At 41.1% G+C, this 12,204-nt stretch overlaps 2 long non-coding RNA genes across 2 annotated transcripts in view; one reads left to right on the forward strand and one right to left on the reverse strand.

Annotated features, from left to right (window-relative positions):
• LOC144995221 (uncharacterized) overlaps nucleotides 1-9,732 on the reverse strand; it is a 56,934-nt gene extending 47,202 nt beyond the window's left edge. Inside the window, exons 1-2 of the long non-coding RNA XR_013658845.1 lie at nucleotides 9,601-9,732; nucleotides 9,273-9,374 (exon numbers count right to left, since the gene is read on the reverse strand). This is a non-coding gene — a long non-coding RNA (uncharacterized LOC144995221). The remainder of the gene's footprint in view (nucleotides 1-9,272; nucleotides 9,375-9,600) is intronic.
• On the forward strand, nucleotides 4,158-6,307 carry LOC144995222 (uncharacterized). Its single transcript, XR_013658846.1, has 3 exons — nucleotides 4,158-4,284; nucleotides 5,326-5,388; nucleotides 6,172-6,307. It is a non-coding gene; the product is annotated as an uncharacterized LOC144995222 (long non-coding RNA).
• Nucleotides 9,733-12,204: the final 2,472 nt, after the last annotated feature.

The following is a 12,204-nucleotide window of genomic DNA, read 5'->3' on the forward strand; positions in this document are numbered from 1 at the left end:
CCACCTTAAGTAGCCAGTTTATTTTGATCCAACAATTGTGTAGTTGTTGACAGAAACAAACTAAGAGCTCCAAATTTTGAGCTGATCAAGGTATCAAGCCACGGCCAAACGTACATTGAGCCATCTGGTTCCTTCAGAAAATCAATCTGTCATCAGGTTTTCTAAACTTTTATACCAGACTGGTACGGTGTGGCCGTGGTGCAGCGGTAGGGCGGTCGACCCATGATCGTAATATTGCAGGTTCGATTCCCGCCTTGCACGCCCATGTGTCGAAGTGTCCTTGGGCAAGACACTGACACTGAACCCCACCTTGCCTCTGGTGGGAGATTGGCGCCAGTGTTTGGCAGCGGAGCCGCCATCAGTGTGTGAATGGTTGAATGTGACTGTGAAGCGCTTTGGGCCTTCAAAAGAGGGTAGGAAGCATTATATAAGTATTCGCCATTTACTATTTACCATTTACGGTGAACTTGATCTGAGAGAAGAAGCTGGAACCTATCAATCCTTCATTTCGATTGACCGGATTCCCTTCTTTAGGTCAACTTGTATTGACATTCTCTGGACTACCGTCACTCTTCAACTGTTTACGCAATTTATGTAATTTCAAGAGATACTGAAGTAGAGAAAAGCTGCCTTGCACTGATGATACACAATCAACGTAAATCAGCTGATTGTGAGGGAGAAAAGAAAAAACCCTTTTCTTGTTGGAATTACGTTAATTGCATAAACGGTTGAAGAGTTACGGTAGTTGAAAGAACATCAACACTGGAGCAGATATTAAAGGGTTGAAGCTCATCCAAAAATATCAGATATTCATTTCTCTAAAGGGAAAAAACTGCTCAAATCATAACATAACCTCATCCTCTGACAATCGTATATAAGTAAGCATTTGCAACTTATAACACACCAATTTCCAGTTTTGTTCTGTCTACATCCAGAATGTTTACATCCTGGATGTTTAGATTGAGACAGGGAGGTGTGTTTACTTACCAAGAATCAAACACGTGCACAAATAGTTTGAATTATTGAAAAGAGCCGCATGTGCACATCTGATGGAAAAAATGCTGACAGCCATTCATGTTTTAGTGCATGCGCGTGCTCCATGATTAGATATTAATACTTTCAGGGAACCTGCAGAACTGGAGAGCTATTTCTGGACTCCAAATGATCTTCATATCATCTGCCCCCCAAACCCCACCACACCCTGAGCCCATCACTCTGCCTGCAGACTCTCATCATGTCTGTGACAGCACCAGGCTGCTGTGGTTGTCCACACCACGCCTCTGTGTGTGTGTGTGTGTGTGTGTGGTCAGACGTGCCAGGTCATGCTCCGTGGTCCTCTACAGTTAAATGCTGCCCTCTATAGGGCACCGAAGGAGCTGTATCATACGTTGGGAGTCCAAAGGACAAAGAGGATTCATTCAAACTTAAAATAAAAAAAAAAGGTCATGTCAGTCCAGATTACTTCCTCTTAATCCTGTAATTTTTCCCAAAACACAGAAATTCAATTTTCTCTGGTCATGACAGTCGATTCATCCGGTTTGTAAATATTCATCAAGCGAGCACAGATTTATGAGGTTTTTTTTACTTCCACAATCTCTTCGAAAAATCTGTCCCCTGTGGAGTCACATCTGCTTTATTTCATCCCAGTTTTGGGTATTTTTTATTTCTGCGCTCACTGATCATCTATGAGACCAAAATAGGCTTCGTGACTGACAGCTAAAGAGGGAACAAGAAGGAAACCGATTAGGGAGGCACGAGAGTGCACTCCTCTGGAAATGGGGCAAGAGGAAGGAAGGAGCTATGGAGAACCGAAGAGAATTCAATGAGGAGGGATGATTGAGATAAAGACAAATGAATGCAGTCAGACAAACGCAAACAAGTTGTTCTGTAGTAATGCATCACACACCATGTCAAATTACACTTATGGGTTTGGATGGAAGTCGACAGGGATGAGGAAAAATGAAGACAAACTGCACTAGGACTGGGCTGTTGGGATAAGACCTGCACCTCCGATCTGGGAAAGGAGGTGATAGTCCTGCCACTGAGGAGACAGAGAACGGTGTCTCACATATGAGAAAGATTAGACCCTACAGGTTCACTCCTGTGGTGTAGCGGGGAGCTTTATTCAAAAATATGAAGCTACGTTCACAACGCCCTCTGCAACGCACATTCAAGTGGCCACTTCCAACACAAATTCTATATAAACGCACGTCAACCCGAAATTCACACGTCGCCATGAATGTTTTTAAGTAGCTGGCTATTTAATAATAATAATACATTTATTTCAAGCGCCTTTCAGGTCACCCAAGGTCGCTGTATAAGGTTAAAAATAAGAAAAACAGAATAAAACATCAATAAGAAATTATCAGAGTAAAACATGAGTAAACATAAAGACATAAGGACATAAAACAGGATAAAAACAGGATAGAAAAACAGACAAATGAGGTTGTGTTAACTGAATGGATTAACTGTATGATTGTTTGAAGAGATGAGTCTTGAGTTTGGATTTGAACAGTGGCAGCCTGTCGGTATTGCGTAAATCTGGAGGAAGAGAATTCTATAGCTGGGGGGCGGAGCGACTGAAAGCTCTGCCCCCCATGGTGGAAAGAACTGTTCATTGATCACGCACTGGAGGTTCAATCGGTTAAACTTCTTGGTTACTAAAATGCAACAACGCTAAACTTTGACCAATGAGGGACTCCAATTTGGTTGTGACATGTGGGTAGTGTTCTTTTCAAAACACAGAAGTCCTAACCGTTGTAAACATGATCACAAAGTAGAAATTAATTATTGCGTTTTTTTCTGTCCGACTGGATTAATATGACATCAAATCTTTTATGTATCGGAATAGAGCTGAGAAAGAAAAAGCATGGAGCAAGATCTGCTCTTCCAATTGTAAGTGGTGGGAACGCGCCAGTAAACAGTAAAAAAACAAAAGAAGTAGAAGCCGCTCTCTGCTTGTCTAGTGTGAAAAAAATGTGCTACATGCACATTCAAGAACACTCGTTTAGTGCATTCTTGGAGGTGAATCAAATGCTAGGTGTATTCACAGCTTCAGGCGTCTGTTGAGGCTGCAAAGACTCCAAGAAGTCGCTTGAAACCTGAAGGTGTCCAAATGCGTCTTTGGGTTTTACCTCATGGGATTTTACAGTTTGTACCAAGTTAAGGCTCAATCAATGCAACAGTACTTCCAGGATTTTCCCCAAGATGACAAACAGTCCTATTAATGATTTCAGACAAGCTTCTGCTTCAACAGTGTTCAGCCTAAAAGCATCTCTTCAGTTCTGTGTGAGACAGTAGAAAGGTTTTTTCATTTGTTTGAAAAGAGATTGTTGTTTTTGATGACATTTTCTATCTTCCAACAGTTGTTGTACAATTGTGCCTAGAAAAGAATCCCAAATAATAAAGACCCACGGGGAGTGCCTCCCAGCACCGTTCTAGGACCCCTCAGGAAGACTTAAGACTGACACCCAAAACACCAAGAACAACTGAGGAAACTCCAAACTCTGAGCTCGTGAGGCTTCCTCGACTGATCAGATACATAAGAATCTGCAGAGGTGTTAAGAAAACAAAGCGGCTGAGGCGTTCAGTTTCAAATATTAAGTCAATGTAAAAATGCAACCAGAGGTCCTGCGGCGTGTTTCGGGCGTTGCAGCCCAATGTTTCTTGCTTTTTTTATACCTTTTTGCCCTGAGTTGTTTTTTTCCCCTTCCATTTATGGTTGAAATGTAGGGTGGGTTATTTTTGCCCAAAAAATGTTTAAAAGCTTAAATTAACTTAGCATAGACTTCCTGCTGGTTTGGTGTTTTATGTTTTTACTTACTCCTCACTCCTTTGCGAGGTTAAACTGGCCTCATGGCCGGCCCTCCCTATACGCGAATTACGCAGCCGCGTAGGGCCCCCGTCACCACCAGGGCCCCGAAGTGGAGAACAAATAAAATTAAAAAAAGACCCAAATCTGGGAACCTATTTCATAGCTGTGAATGTTGTGCAAAAGAATGTTGCCTGCACTTTTGTGATCCCCCCGTCAACACACCTGAACCAATCTGGCAACCCAAATAATGACGTTACGCCACTCTCAGCAACGATTGGTCAACATCACTGCATCTGAGCCTGGCACGTGTGCATTTACGAGAGCATTTTGTTTCAATAAAGTTGAGAAAAGAAAAAAAACGAGCACATTTTGTCACACTGATCAAAGCGACAACAAGAGCACTTCATGCCACATAGACTTTAACCATCAGGAACTGAAAAAAGATGAACAACTTCAGCATCAATCACAAGGTAAGTTTGGAGGATGATGGGGCCATATTTTTTACATTATCCAGTATTTCTGTGCATTCGCTATTTTAAATACTAATTGATCCGAAGTTCGGTAAAGTTAGAAAGACAGGTGAAGTTTGCACATAAACGACCCCGTTTCGTAATTTCCAATGGAAAACTCTAAAATAATTCTGATACCCAAGTTTCCTGGATGAGGTCAGACAGGACCTTCCAAAACGGCGAAGAGAAGATTAAATAACGACAATGGTGATGGCTGATAAATGTTTAACTCACGTTATCGTATTGTTTCATTATTTTGCTAACACATATTTAGTGCGTTCTGCATTTTCCGGTTTATGTCAGTAAAAAAACTCCTGTTTATCTGTTATAGACAGTCAGGGAGTCTGACTTTTTCAACAATGTGTCTTAAAATCTTGCATTGGCATGAAATATGGAGAATCAAAACTGCCAAATACATAGGAAATAAAGGTTCTAATTTATTAATGACAAAAAAAATGTACTCATTGTAAAATTATGAACATACAAAATAATAGAATAAGAAGTGTATAAATGCTTATATTTCCATTTATACTCAAATTATTATTCACATTTATTATTTATAAATAGGTACATTTCTTTCTCATTTGTATTTCACAGTTTTGGTTTTACATAATGAGGATGTTTTGCACAGTTCCGTGTCAGCCAACATTTTCTTCTGCTCTCAAAAAGTATCAAAAAGTATTGGAGGAGGTGCAGCATCCACATCCCTTCATGTGGCATGTATAGTAATTTAAAAAACAGTGTCTGCATAACCCCTTTTTTCCATAAACAGCGGCTGAAGAGCATGGAGCCCCAAACTGTTCATAATTAAATAAATAAATATGATCTTGTGCAAATATATAATCCAACAATCTATTTCTCATAAATATATAAAAAGATCATGACATTGTGAAAAACCTGCACACAGATTTTAACTGAACCACTAAATTATTAGTAGTATTCTGCTATAGTTATTTTATTAACTTCATCATTAATTATTGTATAATAATTATTGTTTTTTAGCTGCAGAAGAAACTCCTGTCACCACATCTTCTGTTGAAAGGGAAAACGTTGATGCTGCTGCTGGTAAGTTCAAATCTACCCAATATGGAACCCAAATCAAACTTATTGTTTCATTATTACTTAAAAGACAGTTATACATTTGTGCACACACGCACAACAGTGAAGGCACTTCTTTCCAACATTCTGCACTAGATATATCTCATTTATATTACAACAACAGTTGCGTTTTGTTGGTGCTGCTGATCAGTTAGAGGGCCCACAAATTAAATTTCGCTTAGGGCCCCCGGAAGACCAGGGCCGGCCCTGACTGGCCTTAAAACTCTCCTAAAACGCTCATTGGGAAAAAGTTTTCTTGCACAACATTGTAGCAGCATGAATGAAGATGGTGAATTGTCATATTTAAGTTCCCATAATAAAGACAACAAAAGCACAGAAAAATGTAATTAGGACCCATGTTCCTTAGAACTCTGACCCCTGATGCAGAGATTAAACTAATTTTCTTTAGGGCAGCAGCAGTTTTCTGGTTCTGTTCATGAATGGAAACCAGAAGATTCAAAGCACTGAGAAACACAGGGGACTTTTATTTTTACCACAGCTTTTTATAAAACATGATCATCTCAGCAATTAGACTGTAGCGACATCAGAATAATGCAGCAGAAGGCAGAGCAGTCCCCGTGACAGTCTCCCCTTCAGCCGGCCAATAAATTGGAGAAAAGGCTTCTCGGTGTTGGCAAGAAACATCCTCAGTTTCTACGCCGGTGTCTGTGGAAGTGTCAGTGAAAATGCAGACATCACTGAGCGTGTGCGGGGCACCTGAAAAGCTTTGTCCTCTGCTCTTTTTTGCAGCTTGGCGTGCTCCCCATTTAAAGGTACGGCTTACAGGGAACGAGTTAACGCATTCTGGACGATGCCATACGCGTTTGGACCCCAGCCCAATCCCGTTGGCAGAAACTCGAGACACAGATGAGAGTCGGTGCACAACAACCCACAAACGAGCAGAAGAAAGGACACAAATTGGGAGGGAGGGCTGTAAAAATGTGCGTGTCAACAGCCACCATAGCAAAAAAAGGAAGCACTTCTCATCTGTTAGTGTTTACATCTGCACACGTGTGCACGTTTGTGTGTTTGTCTATGTGTTGTGTGTGTGTTGCAGCCAGCTTTCCAGAATTCTCCATCTTGCTGCAAAGTAAAAAGCAAAGCTGATTTATTATGCTTTTCCCTCGACAGCATATTATAGCTGCTGATTAGCATAGCGGTGGAGGAGCGTGCACACACATGCATGTGCACACACAGGCCTGCTCACTGACTCCAGTGGTAGTTTTGTAGCTGTCAGAAAAGTTAAAACAAATGGAAACAGAGAGTCATTGAAAGGTGTATTCTTGTATTTGTATCATAAAGAGGACCAGATGTATTATTGTGCTACACAGCACAAGGTGTGAGGACATTTTAGCTAATCCTCACACTTTTCATTTATTTTTAAGAGTAATACTCAGTTTTATGTTCTGATTTAGCAAAGAACTTTTTACTGTACTTTGGGACGGCCGTGGTGCAGTTGTAGGGCGGGCTTCCTCCGAGAAAAATAAAAAAAAAGAAGCACTAATCATCTGCTAGGTTACATCTGCACACATATGCACGTTTGTGTGTGTGTGTGTTTGCTTCTCCGATTAGAAGATTGCAGGTTCGATTCCCGCCATGTGTCAGAGTGTCCTTGGGCAAGACACAGGCAAGAGCAGAGCTGACAGCAGTGTGTGAATGTGTGTGTGACTGGGTGAATGGGTTTGTGACCGTCAAGCGCTTTGGGTAGAAAAGCTTTTATATAATTATACATCATTTACCAAATCATGGGTGGTAAAAACTTTTTTGCAGCTCAACCAGGACAAAAAGGTAAAAAAAAGTAAAGCACTTTGTGTTGTGTTACATGTGAAACGTGATACGTAAATAAAGATTGATTTGCTTTGATTTGATCTGAACAAATCTGAGGTGTTACTCTGGTTTTGTAGGGTTTCTTTCACTATAGAGTCAAACCTCTTTGGGTTTTTAATGTAAATATTCAATTACACAATAGGTTCAGTTCAACATAAAGTAAAGTAAGTCAGTAAATATTTATTTATGTAGCACCTTTCTCAGAGAGCGACTCACAAAGTGCTTCACAATGTTAAAACAATGTAAAATCAGCGGTGAGACCCAAATAAACACACACAGGCATATAAGTAAACAAAAAAACACGCAGAAGTGAACACAAGTAAAAGTCAGCTAAAAGCTCTCCTATATAAAAACGTCTTAACTTGAGCTTTAAAACACTCGACTGAGTCAATCTGACGCAGAGACAGGGGGAAGTCGTTCCAAAGTCGGGGAGCAACTGCCTGAAAGGCGAGGTCTCCCCCAGTTTTAAAACGAGTTTAAAACTGGAATTTGAGTTCTTTATAAAAATCCTGACGCTTTTTGACTCGCAGATTGAGATTAATTAAAGCTAGACGATGCTGATGTTTGTGAAGCATCTGAAATTTTGGAAATTTACTTCATAATAAATATCTAAATTTGAGTGCAGAAAAACCGGGGGGGAAAGTGTAAAAAAACATCACTCACAATTTGCTCGGGTAAAAAGTGAATACTCAACAAGTTAAAAAAGAAAAGGTCAAAAATTGTTGGGAAGAATATGAAAAACAGGATCAAGAAACTCCATGATCTCCTTTAAAAATGCTTGTACACATTATTTATTCACAAAAACTATTTCAAATATTTGTCACAAACAAACATGGACATCTACAAAAGACAGGCTTGGAAATTATGCCAAAAATGTTTACATCGAAGTGAAAAGGTAATTGAGACTAAAACTTCATCTGCTTTTTAAAAAATCTGTCAATCCCCCAATTCTAGAGTATAAATTCCACGGTTGCTGAAGTCTATGGTTCAAATGGTTTTTCAAACCGAGGTTTTGAGCTCTTTAGATGCCTGAGATTCAAAACTTCACCCAATTACTTCCAAAAGACACAAAAATACCAGATCCAAAATTGAGGAAAAAAATAAATTCTGGAAGGAGCTGAGCTTTTTGAGACAATAAAATAGTTGAAAAAGCTGAAAAAAAAGAACAAGAAGGGTTTGATGCAACCAAAGACGCAATACAATTTTTTGTTGGGTCTCCAACAAAACACGTCTCCCGATTTACATTCAGACCTTTGTCAGATCAGATGTTCGGCATTTTAAACGGCGTCATAATTTTAACACTCAGCTGCAGTCTCATGTTCGATCTGTGACAAATTGAGTTCCTCCATATTCAATCAAGGAGCTGCTGGTCAAATCCCCGAGCTGCAAGTCAACATAAATGAACCTAAACAGCTTTAGTTTACTGTGTAAGCAGGATCTAATGAGTCTGAGTGCTTTATGTAACACAGAGCACGAGAGGATGCTGCACACGCCAGTGATGAGGGAGGATGAAGAAACTAGAAGAGACAGAGCGGCCCAGCTGGAGGGCAGCGAAGGCGTCGCCGTCTGGATGGGTTGAAGACAGAAATCATCTTCATCAACTTTATTTTGAGCAGATGAGAGCAATCCGACCAGGAGACCAGCAGCACATGCCAGAGTTTGTTAAAGGATCAAATGAAGTTCAGAGACGTTAACACACATTTGATATTTGAAAGAGCCGAAAAACTGAGATTTCAGCTACCACTGAAGCGTCAGTGAATAAAAAAAGGCTGTTAATGTGAGGAGTTCTGTCATTCTGAGGATTATTTCAGTCAACAAGCTCAATCTTGTTTTCCTCTTAAAAGAATGCAGCATTTGCTAAACATCCCAGGAACCTGAAGCATAAACGTTCTGCAGAATTCCCATTTTTTCCTAGAACTTAAAACTACAATTGAGGGACTGAGGTCTTTACTCCTCTTAGTGGAACCAACTACCTCAGACACCATTTGTGGGGTTGGCTGTGGTGTAGTGTTAGGCATTCTTACCTCATTGCAAGAAAGACCTGCTTTGAATCCAGGCTGGGTTCTTTCTGTGTGGGGTTTGAGTGTTCTCCTCTGTGGGGTTTTTCCAACCACTCCGGCTTCCACCTACAGTCCAAAAACATGTTTCATAACTAAAAATAAATACATAAAACTGCAAATACATAGATTTTTTTAAATTTAAAATTAAAAATACAAAACAAATACATTAATTTAAAAAAACAATTAAAATTTAAAAAAATGACTAAATAAATAAATATATTGCTTTATATGTTTAATGGTGACTCTAAATTGTCCCTTGGTGTGTTTGTGGTTGTGTGGCGGTGCAACAAACCGCTGATCTGTCCAGTCTGCTCCCCGCCTTCGCCCGCCAGTAGAGGGAAAAGGCTCCAGCAACCCTGCATTTGTCCTTCCACTTGAATGTTATAAACATACCTTTTGGCTCTAAAAATGTTCACATACAAACATGTCAACATGTACACAATAAAACTGATGTTCACACACACATAGTTATGCCTTCAGACCAACACGTGAAACATTTCATTCAGTCACGCAAATTTGTGCAAAGGTGAAATGGGACCTGTGCTCGAGTGAGTGTTTCTGTTCTTCAAAGGTGGGTGATGGAATGTGACAGGAAGGAGGGAGAGTAGCCAGTCATCCCCACACCAAGACCCCTGCCGCAGCGGCAGAGGGTTGGTGACGCATCTGGTATCAAAGAGAGCAGAGATGACTTCAGGTTGAAATAAACTATTGAATCACAAAAACCTAGATGCTCATTCTGGTTTAAACTTCTGCTGACCACCTGTTCACTTATTTTGGGAAAACAAGTACAGACATTCATGACAAGTCAGTCCCAACAGAGAAGAACAAGGAGAGAGGTCCAGATGATGATAGAGAGAAAGAGAGAGGATGAGCTGATGAAGAGGGAGAAGAACAGAGAGGTGCAGAGGAGAGAGCATTACTCAGAAGATCCTTCTGAATGGCCCTCACCACACAAATGTGGGGAATCATTGAGGCTAAACATGGTAGAGAATAGATCACAAAAATGTTCTGCTGGGTCATATCCAATGAGATAAGTAGTAGTGAGATTTATACATTCAAACAATAACCCTTGTAAATGGTAAATGGCGTATACTTATATAGCGCTTTCTACCTTCTTTCAAAGGCCCAAAGCGCTTTACAGTCACAGTCCCATTCACCCATGCACACACACATTCACACACACACACACACACACACTGATGGCGGCTCCGCTGCCGAACACTGGCGCCAACCTCCCACCAGAGGCAAGGCGGGGTTCAGTGTCTTGCCCAAGGACACTTCGACACATGGGCGTGCAAGGCGGGAATCGAACCTAAAATCTTACGATCATGGGTCGACCGCCCTACCGCTGCCCTACCGCTGCACCACAGCCGCCCACCACAGCCGTGCTATCCTAGGCACTTTAACATTGGGAGTTGGGTCATTTAGACCCACTAGACAGTGCGCTGAACCTTTTTTCTTCAATGGTTTGTGATCTTCACTGGTGTCCATGGATTACATGTCATGCCTTTGTCATGGTAGGGAGACCACGTCAATATAAGGATCGGGTCATCTGGACCCCATAGGATAGCACAAGGGTTAAAAGTGTTGTGTGGGTGTTCAGATAGCCTTAGGAGGGGTGGATGGGACGTTTTATTATGTGCATTTATGTCTGTGTGTTTGTGTGTGGGTGGGGGCGTTTTTTAATGTGGCCGCATACCCCTAATTAGGTAGTTGCGCCCCTGGACATTTGGCCTGAACAGTTAAAAAAAGAGATAAAACAAAAGTAAAACCACCTAAAAGATACATTTTTAATGTATAAAAGCTCAAAATCTTATTCAATATGTTCAGTATCTCACAGAGTTCAAAGCCAATGACAAACGGTGATTTTAAATATGGGATTTAAAAGTGGATAACCACTAGGCCAGTGTGATGTACGCAGAGCTCGTTTGATAGTTCAGGGCTGTGACAGAAATCCCCCAAACATCAGTGTCTGAGCAGCACGCTGGCTTCAAAAAAACAGCAAAAAAAGATCGGAGTTCTGGTCTTTCAGCTGCATTTTCCTTTGAGTCTCTCATGGAGGCCTGACAGGCTGGCTGTGTTCAGATAGAGTTTAAGCAGCTTCCAGCAGTTCATTTTTCTGAGCTTCTTTGATTTCACGTCGTCTCTCTGCTCATTAGCTTCAATCATCGGCGTTAATAATGAAACAGGTGCTTTTCTTTTGTTGTTAATCTGTCCTATTTGCAATTCAGACACTTTAGGCCATTTCACTAGAGCTCATATTGGAAGACGGGGCCCAATGAACATTAATATTGGATGAAGTGGGAATATAATAATGTGAGCTTCCTTTGACTGGAGGCGATCCGCTCTGAAAGACTCTCTGTCTGTCTCTGCTTCTGCAGCGATGCATGCGCAGGAATATTAATTACAGTGGCAGCATTGTGGTGATTACAATGATTACACTGATCCCACATTATGCAGCTTCAGGGACAGTCTCCTGCAGGATGCCAACCAGGATCTGGGCAGAATTTCTCTGCTTCATTCACTTTCCAGCGTCAAACAAATGAAAAAGTTCTGTTAGGTTCGTTTAGATGCTCTTTGTTGCCTCCTTGCCTCATGGCAAGGAGGCCTCGGTTCAAGTCTGGGCTGTGTCAGTTCTGTGAGAAGCTTCTCCCTGTACATATGTGGGTTTTCACTGCCTTTGGTTTCTTTCCACTGTCCAAAGATATGCTTCTTAGGTTGATTGGTGACTTCAGAGTGAATGAGAGTGTGTCTGCTTCTGTGTGGGCGCAGGACTGGTGAACTTCCAGGGTGTACCCTGACGCTGCTAAGGCAGGCTACAGCAATCCCCCTAACCTGCATAGAACTAAGTCAGAGTAGAAGATGGATGGAAAGATGGATGGTGAATAAATATTAG

The sequence above is a fragment of the Oryzias latipes genome, chromosome 11 (genome assembly GCF_053564925.1).
Source record: "Oryzias latipes strain Hd-rR chromosome 11, Olatipes_Hd-rR_3.1".
Taxonomy (NCBI): domain Eukaryota; kingdom Metazoa; phylum Chordata; class Actinopteri; order Beloniformes; family Adrianichthyidae; genus Oryzias; species Oryzias latipes.